Source organism: Prinia subflava, chromosome 15, assembly GCF_021018805.1.
Source record: "Prinia subflava isolate CZ2003 ecotype Zambia chromosome 15, Cam_Psub_1.2, whole genome shotgun sequence".
NCBI classification, from domain to species: Eukaryota; Metazoa; Chordata; class Aves; order Passeriformes; family Cisticolidae; genus Prinia; species Prinia subflava.
The window spans coordinates 5497302-5508891 of record NC_086261.1 but is presented as its reverse complement, the minus strand read 5'-3'; the positions used below and the strand labels follow the sequence as shown (position 1 = coordinate 5508891).

Sequence of the window (11590 nt, the reverse complement as noted above, 5' to 3'; positions counted from 1 at the left end):
ATCCCCTTCACAGGCTGACAGAGCAGGCACCTGGCACCTGACAGTTGTCACTCATCTGTCATTGACCTGCATCTCCTCATGGTGACATTACATCAGTGGTCATTTCCCTCCACATCAGTCCTTTCTTCAGCTCTCCTGGGGAGCAGAGGGCAGGGTCTTGGCAGTGAGGAGGGGAAAGGGAAAATCTGATCTGGAAGCTGAACACTAAAAGTAGGCATTGATTTCCTATCGTAGAGATGACGTGTGTGAATTGACTGTGCTGTTTTAGATTGAAGGGCATTGGCCCAGTCACAGGGCTGCCAGGTGTGCTGTGTTCAGGTGAAATCACGCTTCAGCACTGGTTCCAAGCCCTGGATTTCACTCCACCAGCTCCAGCCATCTGGCTCAGGCACAGCTTACTTCTGAAGTGACTTGAAGTTTGGTGGCCTCAGTGTTTCTCCTGTGATGCTGTCAGATGTTTAGCTATAGGAGCACAAGCTCAGGCACGAGGGAGGAACTAAACTATCCTAAACTATCCTGTCACAGACAGTACCTAGCTAACAGAACAGGTCTTTTTTTTCTACTGAACATGTATATTCTTGACTTGCAGTGGAGGAGGAGTGCAGCTACAAGATGTGTGGCGAGCAGAATGCTGCAAGGAATGAAGAAAATAAGAAATTAAATAAATGGAGTGAATGCTGTATGGGTTGGTCACCACTGAGAGGAACATTATAGGATCTGCTGTGTGGTCTAATCAAGCCCATTGAGCTGACAGAGGCTGATCCAGCACAGAGGTGCAGTGCCTGGTCTCCAGAGGAGGGCTCACCCTGAGCCTCTGCAGCAGCAGTGATGCATTCCTGGGGCTGGGAATCCAGGAATGCTCCCACCAGGCACACGGAGAGTAACCAAGGAAAACAGGTATCACTGATGGATTTACATTGCTACCCCTCCTCCCTCAGGCCACTACAGAGGCCCAAGAGGCTCACACCTGCAGGGAGGTGGAAGCCAAACCAAGCTGCTCTGCATCACCTCCACTGGTGATAGTGATGGTGACAGGAGTGGGATTTCAGCACCCCTGGGAGAAGTTTGCCTTTGAGAATAGCAGGTTGTGTCCTTTTAACTTCCAAAGAGGTTACAGGAGTCCTGTGAGCTCTGAGTGTCTGGAAAGGACCAGATACAGGAATAATTGCAGTGGTACCAAGATAGCTCAGCAGACACTGACACCTGATCCATGCCATGCCTTGTGGTGTTTGGTCTCTGGTGCTTCAGAGATGCCACTGCAACCTGCAGGGTGTCACACACAGCTCCTTCTCCTGGGGGAGAAGCCACAGATGTGGCAGAAGCAGAGAGTGAGTTACCCCCTGCCCCTGTCTTCTGCTCTGCTTTTGGCTCAGCTCTGCAGCAGCATGTGGGAAAGCTAAAGGAGAAATATTTATTTTAATATTCAGATGTTCTCATTCACACTTCCGTGTGTGTGTGTGTACTCCACACATGTAACATGAGTGTGTTTGTTTATCAGTGTGTTTCCTGAATGGCTCTGGTTCTCTAACAGCTCTACTTTCCTATCTCCACAAATAAATAACAGTATTAGACCTGAATTCTAAATATATTCTGAGGACCAATAACCCCCTGAAGTTTTCTGGATGTCTTTAATTAGAATAAAAGCCAAACAAAGCAATCAAAAGAAATCAGATGGGTTGATGGAGCCTCTCTACCCACTTGCTGGTGTTTAGGAGTAGAATTGGGTAAATGCTCATGGCAAATGTTTGGTTTTAGACCTGTCTGGCTTTTCTTGGTACCCCGTAATTATTTTTGTATGCATTTTTGGTACATGTTTATATTCTTTGAAATTTTGTATACATATTTTGTACAAACATGTTTCACCATCCTGGTAGTAAAGTGCTATTTAACTGTATTCAGGGCTGTTAAAAGCATTTGTATGACATTTAGTATCCAAGCACATGTTTATGCTTGGAGACCTGAAAACACTATAAAACAGAGAGTGAAAAATCAGAGATTCCTAGGTGATCACACAAGCACTTGCCTAAATTCTTAGAAGGATGCAAGAGCAGGCAGCATGTCCCAGCCCTAATTTAGTATAAAGGAATGGATGTTTTAAATTTCTCTTTCTTTTTTTTTTTTTTTTTTCAGATTCTGATGAAGTTGCTGTTCACTTTTAATGGCATGATCCATGCTCAAGGATATTTCACCTTTTGTTATTTTTTCTTCAGGTAATTTCCATTGGAACAAAGTAGTCCCTGGCTGTAATGAAACTGCCTCTGGGGTTTAGCACTTCTGGTTACCTCCAGGCCAGAGGAAAAGCAGATCTGTTTCTTAGACAAAAAAGGAAAATCAAAAGGGAAGAATTGGACAAAGGGGAAGAATCTGATTTGTGAGAATTCTCTTCAGAAAGTACCATGAGATCTTAAAGAAGGCAGCAGGATTAGAGTTCCTATAGCTTGTGAATTGCCTTGACTGCATGAGTGAGCTTTAAAGAGAGCAGTAATGAAGAAATAAAACAGCTTACAAGCTACACCAGCCCTACAAAATAGGAGCATTTCACAAATGGTTTCATTTTCTGTGATTGGTGACACCCAACAGTGATGTACAATTACTTCTTGTTGTTGTTCTTTTGTTGTATCTGAAACACAAAGCTTTCAGTCTAAACCTGGTTAAAGAGTAAAACAAGAGAATGCAGCAATTTCTAAACTAGCCATTAGCTCAGCAGCAGGGTTGTCTCAGGCTGCTTTGATAGAAGCAAAAAATATTAAAAAAAGAGAATAGTTTAAACTTTGCCTCAGGGGTTGGAAACCTATTTTTCAGGCTGTTTAACTGTCATTCTCTGTGCATCTGTTCAAATTAGCTTCAGACAGTGAAATAAATAGGAAATATGGCCCAAGGGTCCTTGGTTTTGTCAGAAGGGACTTAGATAGAAGTGGAGGAGAAGAAGGAAGTCTGGCTCATGAAGGCCTGCTGGGTCTTTTTGCTGACATGAAGTCAAAGCTGACTGAGGGTGAGTTCTCTCAATCATCACAAACACCCCAGTGGACAAGAAAACCCTGAGTGTGGTGATACTGGATGGAAAGTCCAAGACAAGATGTGGTGTGAACTCCCCCAGGCTTTGAGGAAGAAGGATGCCAAGTAAATCTGGGAAATGAGTTCAGGGAGGGGGTGAAAGAAAAGGTTAAAGAAAAGCAGCTGCAAGAGATGAGCTACTGGGGCACATCTGGGCACTGTGAGTCACGTTTAGATCTTGGTGTCTCTTCGTGTTACAAGACATTTTAGTCTATTCTAGAGAGCCAAATGGGGGAAAAGCTTGGGCACTCACACATCTCACACCCAGTCCAATAAAATGGCTTTTCCAGGCAGCATTTTGAGCAGTTCTGTCCCAACAAACCCTGCTCATGACAAAATCCTGGATACTTGGTTCCTCTTCTCTCAGAGTGCTACCAGAGCATGGAGGTGTCTTTGTTTCCAGACTCCTTTGGTACTGGTCTCCTCTTGACTCATTTTCACAAGAAAACCCTTCCTCACTGCAGTGATGTAAAATATTTGTGTGTCAGTGGTATTGATGCCTTGGGAAGGCTGGCCTGGAACAGAGACTGGACAGAGCTAGAAAATAAAGCAGATATTTATTGAAAGGCCTTGATACACCTTGATACACCTTGAACAGGACAAAAGCTAGGTCAAGCATGAAAGGCATTCCTAGAAGAAACTTCATTAAAATATACAATTTTATGTCACAAATGTGTCTTGCTACCACTGATGATTTTTCTCTAACACATTTAAAAGTGCCTAAAATCAGTGTGGAAATGTGCAAACAAAAGAGACTTAATTAATCCTATTTTCGTCTAATTTGCACCTCCAGGATATTTTGTGAGAAATAAAATGCATTTCACAGCTCTCTCTGGCATGTGCTATAATTAGGATCAGCATTTCTATGTATCATAATGATGATGATGATAATGACAGCCACTGTTTCCCACCTCTTTGCTGCAGGAAAAGAGCTGACTGCAACAGGATGTACTGTGAGGTAGATTTATTCCTCCCCTCTCTCAGAGGCAAAATAGGTCAATATTCTATTATAGTCCAAACATTATTAACTTACTGTCCTCATATATTTTGATATTCCAGTGGAAAAAACCCACAAAAATCAAAATTGAACTTCAGAATCATGACTCATTTCAAGTGTAATTTTTAAAGTTTTCTCAATCCATATTTTCTTTTGTTTCTCCAGGTTTTCTGCCTATGTGCACTTTGCTTTCTCAACTAAAAAAAAAAAAAAGGGAAAACAAATCCTGAGGACTGAAAGTGGAGGAAAACGTCACATATCTTGGTGCTTGTGGTTCTTCGCACTGGGAGAGAAAAAATCCACTGCATGTTTCCTGAAACCAAATAAAGATTGAAATTTATATTTATTGCAATACAAGCCCCTTTCTGACAGGTGTGTCTTTCCTGGAGTTGCTGGAAGTCACATCATCCAACATCTTGGGCTTTCTTTGGGGAGAAGAAAAGAAAATGCCAGTGTGAGAATATTTCTGGGTAGAACAAACCTCTTAGGCAGCCACATACATTAAAGCAGAACTACTATAAATGTCCTGTCCATTTATTCAGATGGCTCTTACAAAGAGCATTTGTGGGGTTTTGGTGCCTTCTCTGACAGAAGAGAAATTGCAGTGAAGGGAAGAAATTCTTCTGTCTGTGCCCAAGATTAAGGCAATCTGTGGGAAAGAATGGAAATGACACTGAGAAATGAATATCTCATTTCAGCCAGGCTTAAACCATTATCTGCAATATTTGGGATGACTCAGTGTGTTTCCTGAGCTTATTCTTGCCTCTCTCTCCTTTCTCTGCTGTACCTGACGCTTTTTCTCCTGCTGATTTTAGGATAAATCAGGTGGAGGTGCAGTGGAGGTCCAGTGCTGGAGAAATACTGGTGTGAACTTACTGGGTGTTACCCACCTCCAGATCACTGCAAAGACCTCAGGCTGGGGATAAGAGATACATGGCAAAAAAACATACAAGAAACACAGCTAATTTTGGGATCAAATGACTAGATTTTAGAGTTAATGACAATGAAAAGAACAGAAATTAATATAATCCCATCCAAGGAGGAACCTTCCCTCTTTTCCCAGGCCCAGTGTGGAAATATATTGCTCCTCACTGGAAAATAAAGCCACACATTATTAAAAATGGAATGGAAAAATGCCTTAACTTTCTGATTTAAGTAGAAGAACAGAATTTTTAGGATTAGTATATAAATTATTCCACTGATATGTGATACTTGCTATCGAGGGTCAAATATTAGAAAGCAGTCTCTGTTTCTTTTTACTTATAATCTACTACAGAAACAATTAATTATAAACATAAGATAAATGTAAGAGGGGAAAGAGCAAATTAATAGCTGGAGTAATATTAATAGCTTCTCCCTTTTTGGGCAACAAAAAGGGAGAAGCATGAGGAAATGAAATGGAAAAATACACATAGCATTTGGTGAAGAGAAGAGAAAGAGTATGAATTTGTATTCTTTGAATATGTTCTTGTTGACAGGGCCCTGGAATTTTATTCACCATAATTTCCTTCTCCAAGGTATCATTTTTTACTTGAAATTCTGATATTTCAGATAATTTACATCCCAGAGAATCTTATTTCCCTCCTCTTCCTCCAGATGTGTGTGATGAGAGTTTGAATATCTAGATTTTATAAAAATACCATGAATATTCCATAACAAATCCACAACAAATATCCCTGATAATGTACAAAATGATAAAATCCCATTTTCATGCTCTTTATGGGTTGGGTGGTTTTATTTGTTCATCCTGCCAATCGTTTCCTCTTTGAGGGAGGAAGGTAAACAGAGACACCAGATAAATGGCTTGAGGTGGCTACAAATAGCTAAAGCAAAAATAATGATAGCTCAGACTGTCTCTTTATGGAGCTTGTGCCCCAGCTCATGCTTATGGAATTAATTATTATATTGTGGGTCTTGTTTGCCAAGCACTATTCACAGGAGATCTCCTTGCCCCAGAGCTGTGTAGTTAAATCCCAGCTATGGAATTAAATTGGCAAACTCTTCAAAATTACTTGAAAAGTCACTCTTTGGTCAAAGGTACAGGTGAAAAGGCTGCGTGGGCTGATGAAAGGTATTCCCCAAATGAAGGAAATCCTGTCCAGATGAAGAGGTCACTTCATCTGCAAGCCTTAGGCACTGCAGGGATAATAATCCCCAGGTTCAAGCGTTAACAGGAGAATAAAAGACAAATGGAGCCATTTGTCATTTATTTCCAAATAAATGCAAGTTCATTTTGCACAGAGCCTTTACCCTGTCTCAACAGGCAGATCCTAGAGGGTAATTTCAGGGCAGTTTTCCCTGGTGGGTGCTTGCTCAAGGTTTATGTGAGTTTCTGCTTCACTTCCTCAAGGCACTGGGCTGCTCAGAGACCAGCTGGTGCTTTGTATTTTATGATGCTACTTTTGGTGAGCGAAGTTTTTAACAATTCCACACGGTTTTCTTGTAAGGAGATTTCCTTAAGCTAAGAGAAACACTTACAGTGATGCTGTGGATTGTGAAGGAAGCAAAGGTAGGTGTGTTTTTACTGCCTTGGCACAGGCCTGGGAATGATGTGAATGCAAAAGGGCTGAGGTTGGATTTGGGGAAATGACACCCATGAACTGATTAAAGCACTTTGCTGATAGGCAGGGAGGGACACATGGTCCTGATGGAGAAAGGTTGGACCTGCCCACCCGTGGGCAGGAGAGAGGTGCTGGTGATTCCCACCCCCATGGCCCCAGCCTGGGAAGGGCCAAAGAGCACCAAGCAATCTGCAATCAAGAGAGGCAGAGCTGGCCAGAGGGATGAGGCCAAAGGTGGGTTTGGCTGGCCTGGAGGAGGAAGCCTGCAGGCTGTGCTCCCTGCAGGAATGCTTGCAGGGCTCCTGGGCTGGGACCATCAGCTCTCCTGCTCCACCCCAAGGGCAGCTGCTCTCAGGAAGGAGCTGAAAACGGCTATTTTTTGTTAAGGGTGAGTAATTTTGAGGCTTAAATATAATGTTCATCTTCTATAACCATGATAGAGCCACTTTCTAGTCCTTGAGCTGAAGACTGGTCTATGTTTTTTGGCTGCAAGAGGTTTTCTAGGTTGGCTGCTTTGCATGGGGATGGAACAATACGTTCTCCAGCTCATTTCAACTAGGTCTCTATTTATTCCCCTTCCTTGGCAGTATTGGGACTAGAGAGAAATAGCAACATCTCTTTATCAGCATGGATTTTTTGTGAGCTTCTGTGTGCCACAGTTGAGCTGTTGGGATGCTTTGTGCAGGTATTTGGACATGAGCATCTGGGAGCTGTGGGAGTGGGATGGGGTGTGGCTCCAGGGCTCCAGAACAGCTCGGTGCCCTGCTGAGGAACCAGCCAGCTCATCCTCTGATCATTCCTGAGACTTGAGGGTCTGCATTTCCTCTGGAGCAGTGGTGGCAGTGAAGGGGGAGCTGAAGTATTGATGGACTCCTCTTTTCACTTTTCCAGTGCTCACCAGTAAAGTGTTTGAGGGCCCTCCAGAGGAGAGGGAGGAAAAAAACACAAACAAGAGAAGCCAAACAATAAACAATCTGGTTTCTGTAGTCCATTGCTGAAAAACAAATCAGTGCCTCTCCTCTGGGGTGATAAGGAGAATTTAGTATACAGATACACTCTGGTTTCTGGTTTCCCAAATAATCTAAAGCGGAGGCAAGATAATAACTAAAAAAAGAAACACACACAAACCCTTATAAAGCTCTAGGTTTGTGGCCTGTTTTGCTGCTTCCCTGCCTCCTCAAGCCCAGCACACCTTCAGACATTCCTGGCTGAGGTAGTTATAAAAACCCCTCCTGTCTAATTTGGATTCATAGAGCCCAGTCCCATCCTAAACAAACAATGCTGCCTGGGATTGCTTGCCAGGCAGTTGGCATATCTCTCAGATCAGCTAACACTAACAATAACGTGTTTCAAGAAGGAGAAGAGGCTGGAGTTGGCCTCCCTCACCAGCTGGAATGGCAGAGTGGGGATGTGTGCCCATCTGAGCCCCTCCTCTGGGGGGGAAGGGTTGGCAAGAGCAGGTTACTGAGCCCTGTGTGGAGGTGGTGTGCAAGCTGAGCTGGGAGAATAATTCCACTACAAATTGCTCCAAGTGTTAAAGCTCCAGGGAGCAGATTTAATAGCTGCCTTCAGCTCCTGCATTGGTTTGTCAGAGTCTGGTTTATGGGCACAGCTGGATGATGGGGAGAAAGCCAAGGAGGGGAGGTTATCCTGCACTTAAATTTGCGGAAAAATTGGTTTGCACTTGTCCAGGCTTTCCTTTGTGTCGATTCATCCCTGTAAGTTTAGATGCATGGAGGAGAGGTGCAGGCTGTGAGGGAGGAGCTTTAATCCAGCTTGCCTGGATCAGGAATGTGGGAACCAGCACCAGCCAGGCCTTACATGCTTTATGAACACTGGAACAGGGTTTCAGCAGCCTGGTCTGGAATTTGGGTGGCCACATGTAAACACCAGCTTAGCTTTCTTGGGGGGAAAGAAAAGTCAGGACTTCAAGCTGATATTTGTCTCAGATTTCAAATGGTGAAAGGGGGAGGGTGTATAAATGCCAGCTCAGCAAAATAAATGGTTCACACAGAAAAGCCAATGTCAGGAGTGAAACCTGACTCACTGAGAGCCTCTTGTGTACTGAGTGCATGTGCTGCAGTGACAGGAGAGGATCCCTGCTGCCCTCAGCCTAACACAATCAGAACGTTACTTATTCAAGTGTTTGGAGATCAAAATGCCAAGAGCAAAGGAACAAAGGTGTCTCTCCGAAGATGTGAATAAGTGGAAGCTGGAGTTTCAAATATCAGCATGGGGAGTGTGCAAGGCAAACAGCAGTGGTCCTTGCTGGGCCAGCACATCTGCCTCATACCTGCAGGGCAGATCTGGCTGCTGGGCAGTGCTGGTATCTCCTTTAGGGAGGGAGAATCTGAGGGGTCTCCATTCCAAATGGATCTGTGGGGTGATGCTGTGTCTTTTAAGGGCATTTGTTTCTGTCAAGTTGTGTGGAAATCTCACCTGGCAGTCTTTGGGAACACTTTCTTGAGGTCCCCAGTATTTGTTTCCATTTTCTTCACACCCATTCCCATCCCCAATGGGAATCACCCTCTAGATCCCAAAGCTGGTGAGTAAGGACTGGCAGTGCTCTTCCCAGTATTCTTTCCTCTTGCTTCCAGCCCAGGGCTTGTGTGTCAATCCTCTTTCATTGAGGAAAAGGCAGTGTAGTCCTGTAATGCCCACTGAAATGCTTGTGGTGCTGCAATGGGCTCTGTCTCTCACTACTATCAAGTTCATTTCTTAGCAAGAGTAAAACGTCCTCTTTTGGCTTCTGAGCAATGCAACTTTTCCAGGTCCAAATCTTCTAATTGCTCAGCTGTTGTTAACCATTAAAAATGGTCAGAAACTGGAAAAATCACGACAAGGGGAAATATTAGGAATGTGCTTGCAAAAAAACCCCCCTCAAACCATCAAACAAAACACCCCGAAATGTAAACAGCTGCTCCAAACAGAAACAGAGGAGTTGTTCAGATGGCAAAACCTCTCTGTGCTTATCTAATAGCTCTTCAGACCATTTCTGGGTGCCCAGGGCTGTGCAGGTTTGCACTTGCTTGTTCCTGAGCTTGGCCACGCTTTCTGCTTTCCCAGCCCTGGTGCTGTGCCAGGCTTGGGTGATGCTCCCAAGTCAGCTGTGTGGGGCTGCCTGCACAGGCTGCAGTGTGGGGCCCTGGCAGGTCCCCCTGCAACCCCCCTGGGCCAGGGGCTGTGGGAAAGCCACAGGTGACCCTAGGGTGACAGAAAGCCAAGCCAGGCTGTCACATCGTGGCTGCCACGGCTGTGCCAGGGTCTGCAGCAGCTGAAGAGCTCACGTGTCTTGTAGGGGTTTTGACCACCCAGAGGGGTGCAGAAGGCTTGAGGGATCATTGTTTTATCCCTTGTGGGGAGAAGTGAAGCCTCTCCCAGCATAGGGCTCCATCCTGGTGGAGAAGGGAGCTGCCTGCTGACCCCAGGGAGCTGCGGGAGCCGTGGGGCTGCACCCCAGGGCAGGGGGGCTGTGCCCTCTCACAGAGCCCCTCTGCCTGTGAGGGGAGGTTTGCAAAGCTCTGCAGGGAAAACTTGTCCATCACAGTCTGAATACTGCTGGAAACAATCCCAGGGAAATCTGGAACCAGCCAGAAAGCACTTATTAACTAAAATTCCAAATAATGTGGCAGTTTTTCCAGAGCATTTTGAGCGCTGTCATCCTTTGTCACAGCTGGTGTGGAGGTTCAGCCCCGGAAGGGAGGCAGTAATTTGGGAGCAGGGTGTCTGCCTGGGGAATGATCCTGTCAAAAATAAAGCATGGGAGAGGGATTCCTGTCTTTGTGGAGCAAAGGAGGAGGCATCTCCTTTGGTCAGGTGTGTGTGTGGAGTCAGAGATGCTCTCCAGAACTCAGGGCAGTTTCTGGCCCTTATTTTTTCTGCATTTGGCCATTCTAGATGGGCAGACATCTGAGCATGGACCCATCAGAGCAAATTCAGCAGCACTTACCTAAGATGCATTTCTTTAGACTAATTTTGCAGTTTTGACTGTTTTGCTGTTGAACATCCTCCTAAGGTAAATGGAGCAAATCAAAGTGAACATTCCTGACAAATTAAAGGGCAAACACATTAGCAGCTCTGAAATGCAATGTCTGTGCATCACATGAATTCATTTCACAGTGTTTATGTATTTATGGAAATTCCATGAGTTATACCCCCAGCTCTAGCACAGATGATTTCTCCCTGCATTATAAAGCAGGTTATGTGGTGATAACTTCTGGACCCCTAAGAGCTACTGGAGCATGTAATTATCTTGTTCCACTTATTAATGATGAAAGGTCCATGCAACTCCCAGAGTAGCTGTATGTACTGTGCTCAGTAACCTAAAGAGGCTATATAAATTTAATTTACTTTAAAATTTAGTTGCTGACTTTAAATAATCTTCAAATAGAGAATATAAATGTTTTAAGGCATTTAAAGCTTTTAAAAAATATTAATGGGTCTGTAGTACTGGAAGTCTAAACTCAATTTTGTGGTGCTAAGATATGGAACTGAGAAAGTGGGTTACAGGGAAAAGAAGCTGACCAGGCTCTACTCTGAAATGCACATTACAAAAAAATTGAGATAATACAAATTAGGACTCAGGCTGTTAATTGTGAAGTAACATTATCAGTAATGGAAGAAATGTTAAAAATTAGTTTCATCCTGACATCCTGGGAAGGTGGCCAATTTATGAAATTCTGGGCTAGAGAGCTGCAAACCTCCATTCCCCAACCTTCCTAAAATGGCATCACTCATTTGATGATGTCTCCCAGCTATAATCCTGCTCCTCCAATCTGCCATAATAATGCTAATTAGTTCTGTATGTAAATAAACTATTGTTGACAGGACACTTTAAGTAATTCACACATGACTCATGGAGGGAGAGAGAGAGAGAGAGGGTTTAAAAATGATTTATCCATAAACAGAGATTCCATATGTCCTAATCTGGCATGGATTTCTCTCCTCTTTATAGCAAGGAATGTGTGCATGCCTGTAT

General features: G+C 44.0%; 1 long non-coding RNA gene across 1 annotated transcript; it reads left to right on the top strand.

Annotated features, from left to right (window-relative positions):
* The first annotated feature begins 602 nt into the window (after positions 1 to 602).
* On the top strand, positions 603 to 4620 carry LOC134558723 (uncharacterized). The gene is made up of 3 exons (XR_010082401.1): positions 603 to 897; positions 2131 to 2210; positions 4217 to 4620. It is a non-coding gene; the product is annotated as an uncharacterized LOC134558723 (long non-coding RNA).
* The last annotated feature ends 6970 nt before the right edge of the window (positions 4621 to 11590 follow it).